General features: G+C 36.6%; 1 long non-coding RNA gene and 1 pseudogene across 1 annotated transcript in view; one reads left to right on the top strand and one right to left on the bottom strand.

Annotated features, from left to right (window-relative positions):
• The window catches only part of LOC132122955 (uncharacterized), a 489820-nt gene that overhangs the window by 285757 nt on the left and 191089 nt on the right, over positions 1 to 12974 (top strand). The gene's annotated exons all lie outside the window — the stretch shown is intronic.
• On the bottom strand, positions 6062 to 10102 carry LOC132123310 (cysteinyl leukotriene receptor 2-like; annotated as a pseudogene).

Here is a 12974-nt window from a genome sequence, read left to right on the forward strand (position 1 = left end):
TTGTTTGTTTTTTTATGACAGAAGCCTTAGATCTTTTGGAATTGAACATTTTGGACATCATTTGTTCTAAGTGAACGTCTATTCAAATTGAATGTTTTTGCCAACAGAGGCGCCTTCCAATGTTCGAATCGAACACTTGTATGTCAAGTTTTTGAACGTTCGAATTGAACATTAGAACATATAAAAGTTGTATTTAAACGCCGGAATTTAGAACGCGACTTTGAAGACCAAAGCTGCTAACGTTACACGCTCCAATAATGCCTAAAAATACAGCCTAGCTAGAAAGCTCTGTAGATTTGAGACACAGTCAGAGTGAGTATAGTGACTGCAGCAGTATTTAATCTGCAGCTCTGTGATCAGATGACGTTGACGTGTGCACTTCAGGCCCTACTTTTTTTCATATAAACTTTTAAACCTTATACTAAACATGCCTGTCAGAGCACACTAAAGGTGGCTAAAAAGTGCAGCTAACCAAACACATCTACATGCAGGGAGTAAATAAACGCACATTCTCTTACGTATGCAGAGCAAATTCATATTTTGTAAATCCAAATAATTTGCAAACGTGTATAGACTCACCAACAGCTCGTTCCGCTTTTTATATCTTATTTTTCTCGTTCACTCCTCTTCTTCAGGTTGATGTATATGTGTGCGGAGCCTTTAAAAGCACTAGGCCAGTGTGTGTGATCTGGATCTCTGTAAGCTACGTGGCTCTTTCACACTTGAATATTACACCAGTTTACAGTCTCAACCCTCATCCACTCGTCTTTTTTTTACTGCGTCTGAAAACGTCCGGTAGTCGAGACAGGTCGCGATCGTCCAAATCAAACAACTTTTCCCCGAGAGTGTTGTTAGTTTTTACGGTCACCTCCACCATCCATACCGAGCACAGGCTCTTCAAGCGTCTGGATAATCGCCATCATTTTCCGCTCAAGAATGTACACACACGTCACTGCGCATGCGTATCACAGCGTCGTCAACTTTCATTTCTTTTCCCTTTTCTGTCTTCAGTTATGCAATATTTGTTTTTTCAGACGTGTTGTTGACGGGGCAATGGTGCAATCAAAGCAAAAAGCTGACCTAAAGGCTGCATATTGTTTAAAGTCGCTACCAGTTTATATTAACTAGCCTACAATACCCTGCTATAGGTATACATATTAAAACTATTTGTCATGGCACAAGAAAATCACTTGAAATTCAATTTCCACATGTCCGATTACCTGAAAATGTCTTAAATGTGGGAGGTGTCAGTGTTCGTGTAACCCCTCCCACAGTTGGAGTCGCAAGGGAAACAGCTCGTCCCATAATAAAATGACTGCTATTGGGGGTTAATTTCTGCTTGCCATAAGAAATGAATTGTGGTGTGAGCTAAATTTGGAGTTATAACAGTTGTATAAGAGTTTTGAGTCTACTCATTTACTGACTGTAACTTTTTTATTTAAGAAACAGAAGTGATACTGTAAAAACAATGAAGATTTCATATGTAACAAAACAAGAGCAAACACACACAGAGGCAAAGCAGCCATGTGCAAAAAAATAAAAAATGCATGATTAAAATACATGAAAGTAAAATAAATAGCCTACAATTATAAATGTGATTTTATTTTTAATAAAAAAAAAATTACAAAAAAATTTAAACAAAAAGACATAAAGACATTCGAACGTTCAAATCACACTTTTTAGTCATTACAAAAGTCCTAGAATTTGATTTGACATTTTTATTTTATTTTATTTCATTTCATTTCATTTCATTTCATTTCATTTCATTTTATTTTATTTTATTTTATTTTATTTTATTTTATTTTATTTTATTTTATTTTATTTTATTTTATTTTATTTTTTGTCATTACAGCGCCCTCCAATGTTCGAATCTAACACGTTTGTGACCACACATCCCCAAACGTTCGAATTTATCGTTATAATACGAGAGGACAAGCAAGCACATAATGGCGATCATAAGCAAAATAAACAAAAACTGACCTAAAGGCTGCATAGTGTTTAAACTATTTGTCATGGCACAAGAAAATAACTTGAAATTCAATTTCCACATTACCTGAAAATGTCTTAAATGTGGGAGGTGTCAGTGTTCGTGTAACCCCTCCCACAGTTGGAGTCGCAAGGGAAACAGCAACAGGGAAACCCATAATAAAATTACTGCACATCCCTGAACGTTCAAATTCAGGGATGAGGAGAGAGGACAAGTAAGCACATAATGGCAAACATAAGCAAAATAAACAAATGGATTAATAAAATAAATGAAAGTAAAAAATAATACAGTTAAATACAGATAAAATAACACAAATAAATTAATACATGAATATGTAAAGCAAAATGAAAACACTGATAGGAAAAATAAAACAAACCAAACCTTTTACTTACACTTTAACAAGCACTCAAACATATCATCAACACATCACTTCTCACTGGCATTTTTCCCACCATTCAAGCAGGCAGAAATCCACTGCTTAAAAAGAACTACATTAAACACTTAACTTGTAGATAGTTAAAGACCTGTCTTTCTCTTACCATTCATATTTCACACTTAAACAAATTTTTTCAACCAGGTATCATTATTTCTTTCACAGAATAACCAACTAGAAATTAACCAATCAGGTTTAAAGGGTTACTAAATGAAAATTTTGTCATTAATCACTTACCCCATCTTGTTCCAAACCCAATAAAGCTTCTTTCGTCTTCGGAACACAATTTAAGATATTTTGGATGAAAACCCGTAGGCTTGTGACTGTCCCATTTACTGCCAAGTAAATTACACTATCAAGGTCCAAAAAAGTAAGAAAGACATTGTCAGAATAGTCCATCTGCCATCAGTGGTTCAACCATAACATTATGAAGCAACAAGAATACTTTTTGTACAGAAAACAAAAATAATGACTTTATTTAACAATTCGTCTCCTCTGTGTCTCTTCGCATCACCATAGCGGCATTTTGGAGAATATCTGCTAGACGCACGCAGCATACACTCTTCTGTGTCAGCCTCACTGCAGGGATGCGCTGTTTTCTTTCAAAACAAAGTGTAAATACATGTAGAAAACGTATCCTTATGTTGTGGATGACACAAAATGGCATTCTTTGTACCCCAGAAGTAGCCATTCAACTGAGAATGCATTATGGATTGCAAAAGCTAATTTTAAAACATCAATTCTCATTCTGCTGAATCTATCTGCCACCTCTGATACTGTGAATCAACAGATTATTTTTTCCACCCTCTCATCACTGGGCATTACAGGAATCCACTTCACTGGTTTGAATCTTATCTAACAGGGAGGTCTAGAGCACATCAATCCAGAGCACATGAACTGGTCACAGGGGTTCCTCAGGGGTCAGTTCTTGGACCCCTACTCTTCTTCATACACTACATAACCGGGATCCATCAAACAAGCAAATGGTTTCACCTACCTTTGCTGTGCTGATGACAGCCCTATCTTTCATTTCAACCAGATGATCCAACAGTAGCTGCAAGATCTCAGGCTGCAAGGTAGACATCTTGTCATGGATTAAAGAATATCACCTGTAGCTCAACCTTGCAAAGATTGAACTTCTTGTCTTCCCTGCTACTCTAACTCTACAGCGTGATTTCACCATCCACTGAGGTTCATCAGCAATTATCCAATGAAGTGCAGTTAGAAAAGGGCCCACATCACACTTCACTTAATCTCTCTGCACTGTCTAGCAGCTGTGGCTCACATCAAGTTCATAACATTGATGTTTGCGTATAGAACAACCACAGGATCAGTACCACTGTTACGAGTGTACATCCCCTCCAGAAGCCTGAGATCTAAAAGTGAGCAATGCATCATGGTACCATCACAGAGAAGCACAAAATAATTTTCCAGAACTGTTCCTGTCTGGTGAAATGGTCTTCTCCTCCCCATCCAAATTGCTGTATCCTTGACAATTTTCAAGCAACAGCTGAATACTCATCTCTTTTGTCAGTATATGACTGCATCCTAATTTGAAAAAAATAACTAAAAATCCTTGTTTTCTCTTTCCTTAATCCCTCCCTGCCTAGCTTGTACTTCTCTGGACAATGTCTGAAACGTTGTGTTACGAGCACTTGCTGTATTTATTTGCCTCTTTATGATGAACCGCTTGTTGTATATTCCTTAATTGTAAGGCTGCTGAATTAATAAATTTAAGTGTAAATAAATAAACCTCGTCAATACAACAATCCATATATATATATATATATTTGAAACAACACAACGGTGAGTAAATAATTACAGATTTTTCATTTTTGGGTGAAATACATCTTTTATTACTGAACTGCAATTTGCTGCTACTGTCAATTTGTCACTTTTCAGATCTGAAATATATTTTCAAACTACCATAATCTTGAAATCGCAGTGGCGACTGTTCCTTCTATCTACCGGCAGAGGGCGCAACGTCGTCGTGAAAACCCGTCACTACCACTGATCTGTCACTATATCTACAGCTAACCAATAGGTTACTCCACCCCAACGCTAATCCTAACCCAGTGCTCACATTTGTGGTCTTAAATGTACAAAATTTCTAAATAAAGCTCTGTAGAAACTTTACTTAAAATTTTACAACACTATGTTTATAAATTGTAAAGTGATGATAAAAATGATTCACGCCCGGCAGGTGGCGCTGCATCCAGTTGTTTGGGAATCGAAGATAGGTGTCAATTGGCAGAAGGTGAAAAGTTTGTTCTCTAAGTGATATTATTAACTATTCTTACATTTTAAAATAACTTTTTTTTCTATTTCAGTTTATTTTAAGTTGTTCCTGTGATGCCAGTTCTGAATTTTCAGCTTCATTACTCCACATGATCCTTCAGAAATAATTTTAATATGCTGATTTGCTACTCAGTCATTATCAATTATTATTGGTGCTTAGTTTTCAGTAATGTTTTTAGAGTTTTGTTCTTATATGTTGCTGCTTAATATTTTTTATGGAAAACATACAAAATTTCATACATTCAGAATAAGAAAATAAATTATTTAAAATGGAAATTATTTTGTAACATTGTAAATAACATTGTCACTTTTGACCAATTTAACGCATTCTTGCTGATCAAAAGTTTGTCAGGCTTTCCATAAAATTCCACAGAAAAAAAAGCACTTTTCATCATTCATAATTATGTTTCAATCATTCATAACAAATGTTTCAGCAAAACGGCACATTAGAATGATCATCGTGTGATGAATACTGGAGTTTATGGTTGAAAATTCAGCTTTGGCATCACAGTTTTTAATTATATTTTTGGGCATAAGGGATTACTGTAAAAACCTTTAAAAAAATGAATTATTCAGATGGCTTTTAGCAAACACCAAATATGACTCTTCACATGACTTTTCACAACAATGCCTTTCATTCTCCTAAAGAGGCTACATTTTTACATTTTGCACCTAATCAGTTTTACATTTGATTTAAACTACCATTTTATTGGTATAGTCTTATATTATTATTTGTATGTCTTATTCATTTTTTATTTATTTTAATTTATTGATTGGTATATATTAATTTGAAATTTATTGATGGCTATATATTTATTTATATTTATTCATTTTAATTTAAATTTATTATAATTTAATTATTCATTCATATATATATATATATATATATATATATATATATATATATATATATATACTGTATATCGTTGTTGTTGTTTTTTTTTTTTTTTTTTTTTTTAGAAATTGTAACATGGAAAGCAATTTAGAAAAGTTCTTTGAATTTGAATTGAATTTGAAATGCACTGCAGAATAGATTTTTGATGTTTGGATAGTCCCTCTAATACTTTTAAATTAAATTGCCTTATTTTATTATATTAAGTATTACAGAAAATGACTACAAATTAAAAAAAACTGTAGAATAAATATATATATGATTAAAAATAATTACTAATACAAATCCATAGATGACAGACAATGTATTTTAATATGTACAATTATTAGATAGATAGATAGATAGATAGATAGATAGATAGATAGATAGATAGATAGATAGATAGATAGATAGATAGATAGATAGATAGATAGATAGATAGATAACAATAAAGTGCAGTTGTATAATCTGCTGATACACATCAAAACAAGTTTAAAATATATCATCAGCACTGATTCTGTACTTCAAATGCATCCTTTTGAACTGTACATATGTAAGCACTTACTATCACATAGGTCTTTACAAAAACATGCATAATAAACATCTATGTCCAGTTGAAGCAGCACATTTTTATCTGATGAGAAAAAATATGCATAAAATAAACTCATAACGCATGTACCAAAAACAATTCCTTTATGCTCAAAAAAAAAGGAAAAAAAAAAAACCCTCAAGTAAATTTTCCTTCACAGGTCATGTGATTGGATAACTGGAGAAACCAGTGGAACAAAATCATTGCACACTATCAAATATGTTGTTTTAGACATATATTTAAATGCATGAGCAAAAGGTTTTGGGATGGAAACTGTGCTTTACTGGAGGCTAATTGAGGTCTTCCTGCATGAGACAACAGACCCACAAGATATGTGATATGCTCTTTTCCAGGAATTTCCCCCTCAAGTCCCAGCTGGTCCCAAGCACTCTATACTAGACTAAACCGTTGATCTATTTTATTGTTTTTTATCTTCTCCAACACTTTCACATTCTGCTCAGTTATACAACTCTGTCTTCTTGGTGTATGTTGTCGCCAAAAGTTAACAAAGTTTTCCCCAACAAAAAAGAAAAGCAATGGATCCAGGCAACTGTTTCCAGAGGCTAGACAGTGTGCGATGACCGCTACCTTTCTCAGACTTTCAATATAATGGCAGGACTTGTCATAACCATTGTTTTGAATGTCCATCTCGGCCTCCAGAAACAGAGTTCGGACGACATGATATGGCATAAAGCATGCAAGGAAAATCAGCAGAACAATAATGACGAGAGAACAGGATTTCTTGTGATTGATCTGAGATCTTCTATTCTGCCTGGACTTCCTTAACTTTAGCAAATACAAGGCTGCAAAAATGTAACAGACTGAGATGACCACAAAGGGCATTACAAAGCCTAAAAACAAAACCCCTCGATTCAACATGATAATGGTCCCCACATGGGACGGCCTCAGATCCAGGCATTTGGTCTGATTAGAATCCTCATAAGTTCCAGCTTTCAGAAGCGGGATGGATGGCACAGACACAATCAGCCAGATTATAATGCATAATGTCCAGGCTCTCCTAGAGCTTTGCCAGCGCACGCATGTGAATGGCTTCACGATGGCCACGAAGCGAACAATGCTAAGAACTGCAAGGAAGTAGATGCTGCCGTACATGTTGATGTAGAAGACATAGGACATGATCCGGCAGGTGATGTCTCCGAAGGCCCAGTAGTCCATGAGATAGTAGGCAGCTCAAAATGGCAGCGAGCACACCATCATCAGGTCAGATAGAAGGAGATTGAGCATGAGGATGTTGACTGGAGAAAAAGAGGCTTTTCTTCTGTATGATGAGGAAATGAAGAAGAACAGAGATATTAGGTTGCCAAAAAGCCCAAGGAAAAAGATGAGCAGATAAGCAACTGGGTAGACGTTGTGCTTGAAATCACTGATGGAGCAGTTTGTGAAATTCGATGAATAAAGAGTCATTGTTGGGTTGGGGATTTCTGTGAACAAAATCAGAGATCAAATTTAAAATGAATGAGTAATTTGAAGCATTTTCACATTAGACAGCTAAATGAGTGTTTGTTCAATTTCAGACATGTTTATGTCCCAAGGGTGGATTTGGATTAATAATAAAATTAAAATGTACTAGCCCACAGGCCATCCAAGATGTAGATGAGTTTGTTTCTTTATAGAAACAGATTTGGAGAGATTTAGCATTAAATCACTTTGGATCCTCTGCCGTGAAGGGGCCAATTCAATGCTAATGATCCATTGGAGAGTACGTGAAGTAATAACAATTTTCCTCAAATTTGTTCTGATGAAGAAACAAACTCATCTACAGGTGCTTCTCAAAAAATTGTCAAGGAATGTCAAGGAAAAGTTCATTTATTTCAGTAATTCAACTCAAATTGTGAAACTTGTGAATTAAATAAATTCAATGCACACAGACTGAAATTGTTTAAGTCTTTGGTTCTTTTAATTGTGATGATTTTGGCTCACATTTAACAAAAAACCCACCAATTCACTAGCTCAACAAATAAGAATACTTCATAAAACCAATAAAAAAAACATGTTGGCCTTCTGGAAAGTATGTTAATTTACTCTACATGTACTCATACTTCTTAGGGGCTACTTTTGCTTTAATTACTGCCTCAATTCGGCGTGGCATGGAGGTGATCAGTTTGTGGCACTGCTGAGGTAGTATGGAAGCCCAGGTTTCTTTGACAGTGGCCTTCAGCTCATCTGCATTGTTTGGTCTCTTGTTTCTCATCTTTCTCTTGACAATAGCCGATAGATTCTCTATGGGGTTCAAGTCTGGTGAATTTGCTGGCCAGTCAAGCACACCAACACCATGGTCATTTAAGCCAACTTTTGGTGTTTTTGGCAGTGTGGGCAGGTGTCAAATACTGCTGGAAAATTAAATCAGCATCTTCAAAAAGCTGGTCATCAGAAGGAAGCTTGGAGTGCTCCAAGATGTCTTGGTAAATGAGTGCAGTGACTTTGGATTTCAAAAAACACAAAGGACCAACACCAGCAGATGACATTGCACCCCAAATCATCACAGACTGTGGAAACTTAACACTGGACTTCAAGCAACTTGGGCTATGAGCTTCTCCGCCCTTCCTCCAGACTCTAGGACCTTCGTTTCCAAATGAAATACAAAACTTGCTATCATCTGAAAAAAGGACTTTGGACAAATGGCAATCCATTTCTTCTTCTCCTTAGCCCAGGTAAGATGCCTCTGACATTGTCTGTGATACAGGAGTGGCTTACCAAGAGGAATACGACAACTGTAGCCAAATTCCTTGACACGTCTGTGTGTGGTGGCTCTTGATGCCTTGACTCCAGCCTCAGTGAATTCTTTGTGAAGTTCTCTAAAGTTCTTGAATCCAGTTTGCTTGACAATCCTCATAAGGCTGCGGTTTTCTCGTTGGTTGTGCATCTTTTTCTTCAACACTTTTTAGTTCCACTCAACTTCCTATTAACATGCTTGGATACAGCACTCTGTGAACAGCCAGCTTACTTGCAATTCATTTTTGTGACTTACACTCTTGTGAAGGGTGTCAATGATTGTCAGAGACCACTTTGAAGGCTCAGAAAACCTTTGCAGGTGTTTTGAGTTGATTAGCTGATTGACATTGTCACCATATTCTAATTTGTTGAGATCTTGAATTGGTGGGTTTTTTAAAAAAAAAAAAGACATGAGCCATTTTATTCCAAAATGTTAGAAATCATTATTTTCATCACATAGTACAACTGAATGCAATACATCATTTGCATATCACTCCTGTCCACTATTGGACATACATGGATGGACTGTATTATTATTGATATTTCTGTTAAACTTTGTTTGATGGTTTGAAAACCATCCTCTATTAATTAGTTAGATGTTCATCTTATAGTACAAACTGCAATTGTACCCCATTTAAAATAGAAACTAAAATAAAAAGCAAAAAAATGCACAGCTGATATCTGCAGTAAAAATTTACTATTTTTATTATATGTGAATATTCCCTTGCAGCACAACAACCCAAGGCAGTCAGCCATGAGTGATCAGAGTCTATGGATCTGTACTGACATGCAAAGAAAAATGTGCAAATTTATCTGCACCATCTACAAAGAGATATTTTTAACACCATTGTTTTTATAATAAATTATAATAATAAGTAAACTATTAAAATCAAGGGTTCTTTATTGGCCTTGATAGTTCCTTGAAGAACCTTTAGGTTATTTATTGTGGACAAGGGGTTATTTTGATGATTAAAATGTTCTTTAAACAAGAAAAAAAAATGTTCTTATATATATATATAAAGTATATATAGTATATATATAGTATATATATCTTCAACTAAAAACATCAAATACACTTACCTGTGAAGAGGTAGCCAAAAAAATGAAGTCCACCAAAGTCTGAAAAAAGTCCTGTCCCCACATATATTAGCTAAATCCTGTGCAAAAGTAAGAGTGGTGAGATGAAGCCATATAATGACATGACTCTACACACGACTGCTGCTCTAGAGAAATTACTCCGTTTTTCAAACAACAGACACACCCAATAATTACTGATCTTCTTCTGGAGGTATCAGAAGTGGTAAATGCATACAAACATATACAGGATATGAAATAAACTAAAACCTAATTATCAATCTTATGGAAACCAAAGAGCTGTAGAAGTATACATTTTTGCCTGAACTAAGATAAACACAGTTTGGGTCTGCTTGAGTCTAAAGCACTTTAATGGGTCTAACATTGCTTTATTTTCTTTGAAGTTAGCATGAAATGGAAATTCACTATTTTCTATTTTCTAAATGCATGATACTGATCTTTTTATTACTTGCAAATTTGGTATGAAATATAATCCAGACACTGGGATTTATTTACTTATTCCTTACAGAAATGTACTGTGTACTGTGGTGGTATCATATCAAATGGTAGGCATAATAGCATGGGGAGACTGAGAATGGATTTTTTTTTTTTTTTTTTTTTACTCCAGCAAGTATTTCTCAGTGTATTCGAAAGTGAGTTTTTGTATAGACACAAAGTATTGCTACAATGAAGCCATTAAATGCTATTACCCAGGAAAAAGAAACTGTTCACAGTTGCTTGAGACCGGGGGATGTTGTCACACTAGATGATGCAAGTTATCTATCTATTTATCTATCTATCTATATGTAAGGAACATTTGAAATAATGCACATTATTCTGCTTTGGGGTCGTCGCTAGGGGAGAAAGTTGACGACGATTCTAGGGGCCCCCAGCTGTTGGTAGGTCCCCAAGAATGTGGTTTAAACCAAGGGGACCAGAGCTCAGAGCTACTACCTGCACCAGGGCCCTGCATAACCCAACTATGTCCCTGTTCTGCTTAGACCACAGTTTCCACACCTCAAAACATTAATTCAAGACATTTGACATAAAACACTTGTGTACGGAACTAATGTCTTATGCATCTCATCCCAAGCCTCCACTGCTAATTCCAAAAAGTATAAAGTGAGCAAAGAAACAACAGGGCTTCTTGTACAGTTTACAGCATTAGCTGAGATTATTAGATTTTTTAATCCTCAAGTATTTTTTAAAATTATCATAGCCCAATTTAATTTATTTTAACACAAAGCCACAATTTGTCCTGTAAACCACAGTTTAATAAAATAAAATAAAAGATTTGCTTTACCGAAAATGTACCAAACTGTAATTTTTATGTAACTTTTTGTCAGTGATGATGCCTGTGATGATCATATGATTGTCTTAATGTAGCTCACACTGTGTATGTCTATATAGGCATTTTCACATTTAACCACAATTTATTATGGTTTTACAGTAGAACCCATAGTAAATATACGATTTTACTTTAGTTGCCATGGAAGTTTGGCTTTAATCCCGTGTGGGTAAATCCACCCATATGACACACTGCCAGCCGAGAAGACTGGGCACATCAATAATTTATAAGTATGAGTTTGTTGTGTTAAATTATGGAAGGCCAATTGTGTATCAGATTGTAAGAAATACTTGTAGCCATTTAGATTTATCAACTGCTTCCTCAAACTTAGCTAGAGGTGAATGAGATATTTTAGATTCATATACAATGGGCAGTGATCATTACCCAATATTATGTAAATTTGGTAGGGAATTGGGAAGTGAAGAGATACTCCCTAGATATAATTTCTCTTTTAAGCTTATTAGGAGAGTTTTAAAAGTAAGGGTTCTGTAGATACTTGAAATACTTCCATTAGTCATATGATACATGAGGCTGCTTGTTATGCCATTACAATGAAGCAGAAACTTAAGTCGTGTGTACTGGTTCCTTGGTGGAATAAAGAATGGTATGGTCCATGTTTCAGGAGGTATGTTTGTGTGGGGTTTCAGAGGAGGGCAGGGTGGTTTGAGTTCAGGGTTCTCACAGCCTGGGGGTAAAAACTGTTGAGCAGTCTGGCAGAGCATGCTCTGATGCACCAGTACCATCTTTCTGATGGTAGGAGCTGGAAGAGACTGTGGGAGAGATGGGTGGGGTCCTTCACGATACTATTGGCTTTGCTGGAGCATCATGTAAGGAAAATGTCCAGGATGGAGGGCAGAAGGGCACCGACAATCTTTGCTGCTGTGTTCACTGTCCACTGGGGGGTCTTGCGGTCTGCTGCACTACAGTACCCATACTAAACAGTGATGCAGCTGGTCAGCACACTCAATGGTGCCCCTGTAAAATATGGTGAGGATGCGTGGAGAGAGACTTGCTCTTTTCAAGTCAAGTCATAGTTCTGTGGTGCCTGTGGGCAGAAAAAGGAGGGGGGGGGGGCAAGTTTGGGAGCAAGTTCAGCTTCCTGGCAGCCTGATGGATGAAGCTGTCCTTCAGTCTGCTGGTCCTGGCCTCTCACTATGCATTGTAGAGTCTTTCGGCTGGACGCGTTGCAGGCGCCATACCACACAGTGGTGCAGCTCGTCAGAATACTCTCGATGGTGCCTGTGTAGAAGGTTTACATGATGGGGGCCGGGGCTCTGGCTCTTCTCTTCAGCCGGCTGAGAAAGTGTAGGCGCTGTTGTGCCTTCTTGGAGAGTGACATGGTGTTGGTGGTCAATGTGAGATCCTCTGTGATGTGCACCCCCAGGAATCTAGTGCTGCTGACTCTCTCCACAGTCAGGCTGCCGATGGACAGTGGCGGGTGGTCAACAGAGTTTCTTCTGAAGTCCATCACAACCTTCTTTATCTTACTCATATTAAGGGACAAGTTGTTAGTGCCACATCATTCAGCCAGCTCTCTGTAGAGTGTTTCATCGCTGTTGCTGATGAGACCTACCACAGTTGTTTCATCCGCAAACTTGATGATGTGGTTGGAGCTGAACTTGGCAGTGCAGTCGTGGGTCA

Source organism: Carassius carassius, chromosome 41 (assembly GCF_963082965.1).
Source record: "Carassius carassius chromosome 41, fCarCar2.1, whole genome shotgun sequence".
Classification (NCBI taxonomy): Eukaryota; Metazoa; Chordata; class Actinopteri; order Cypriniformes; family Cyprinidae; genus Carassius; species Carassius carassius.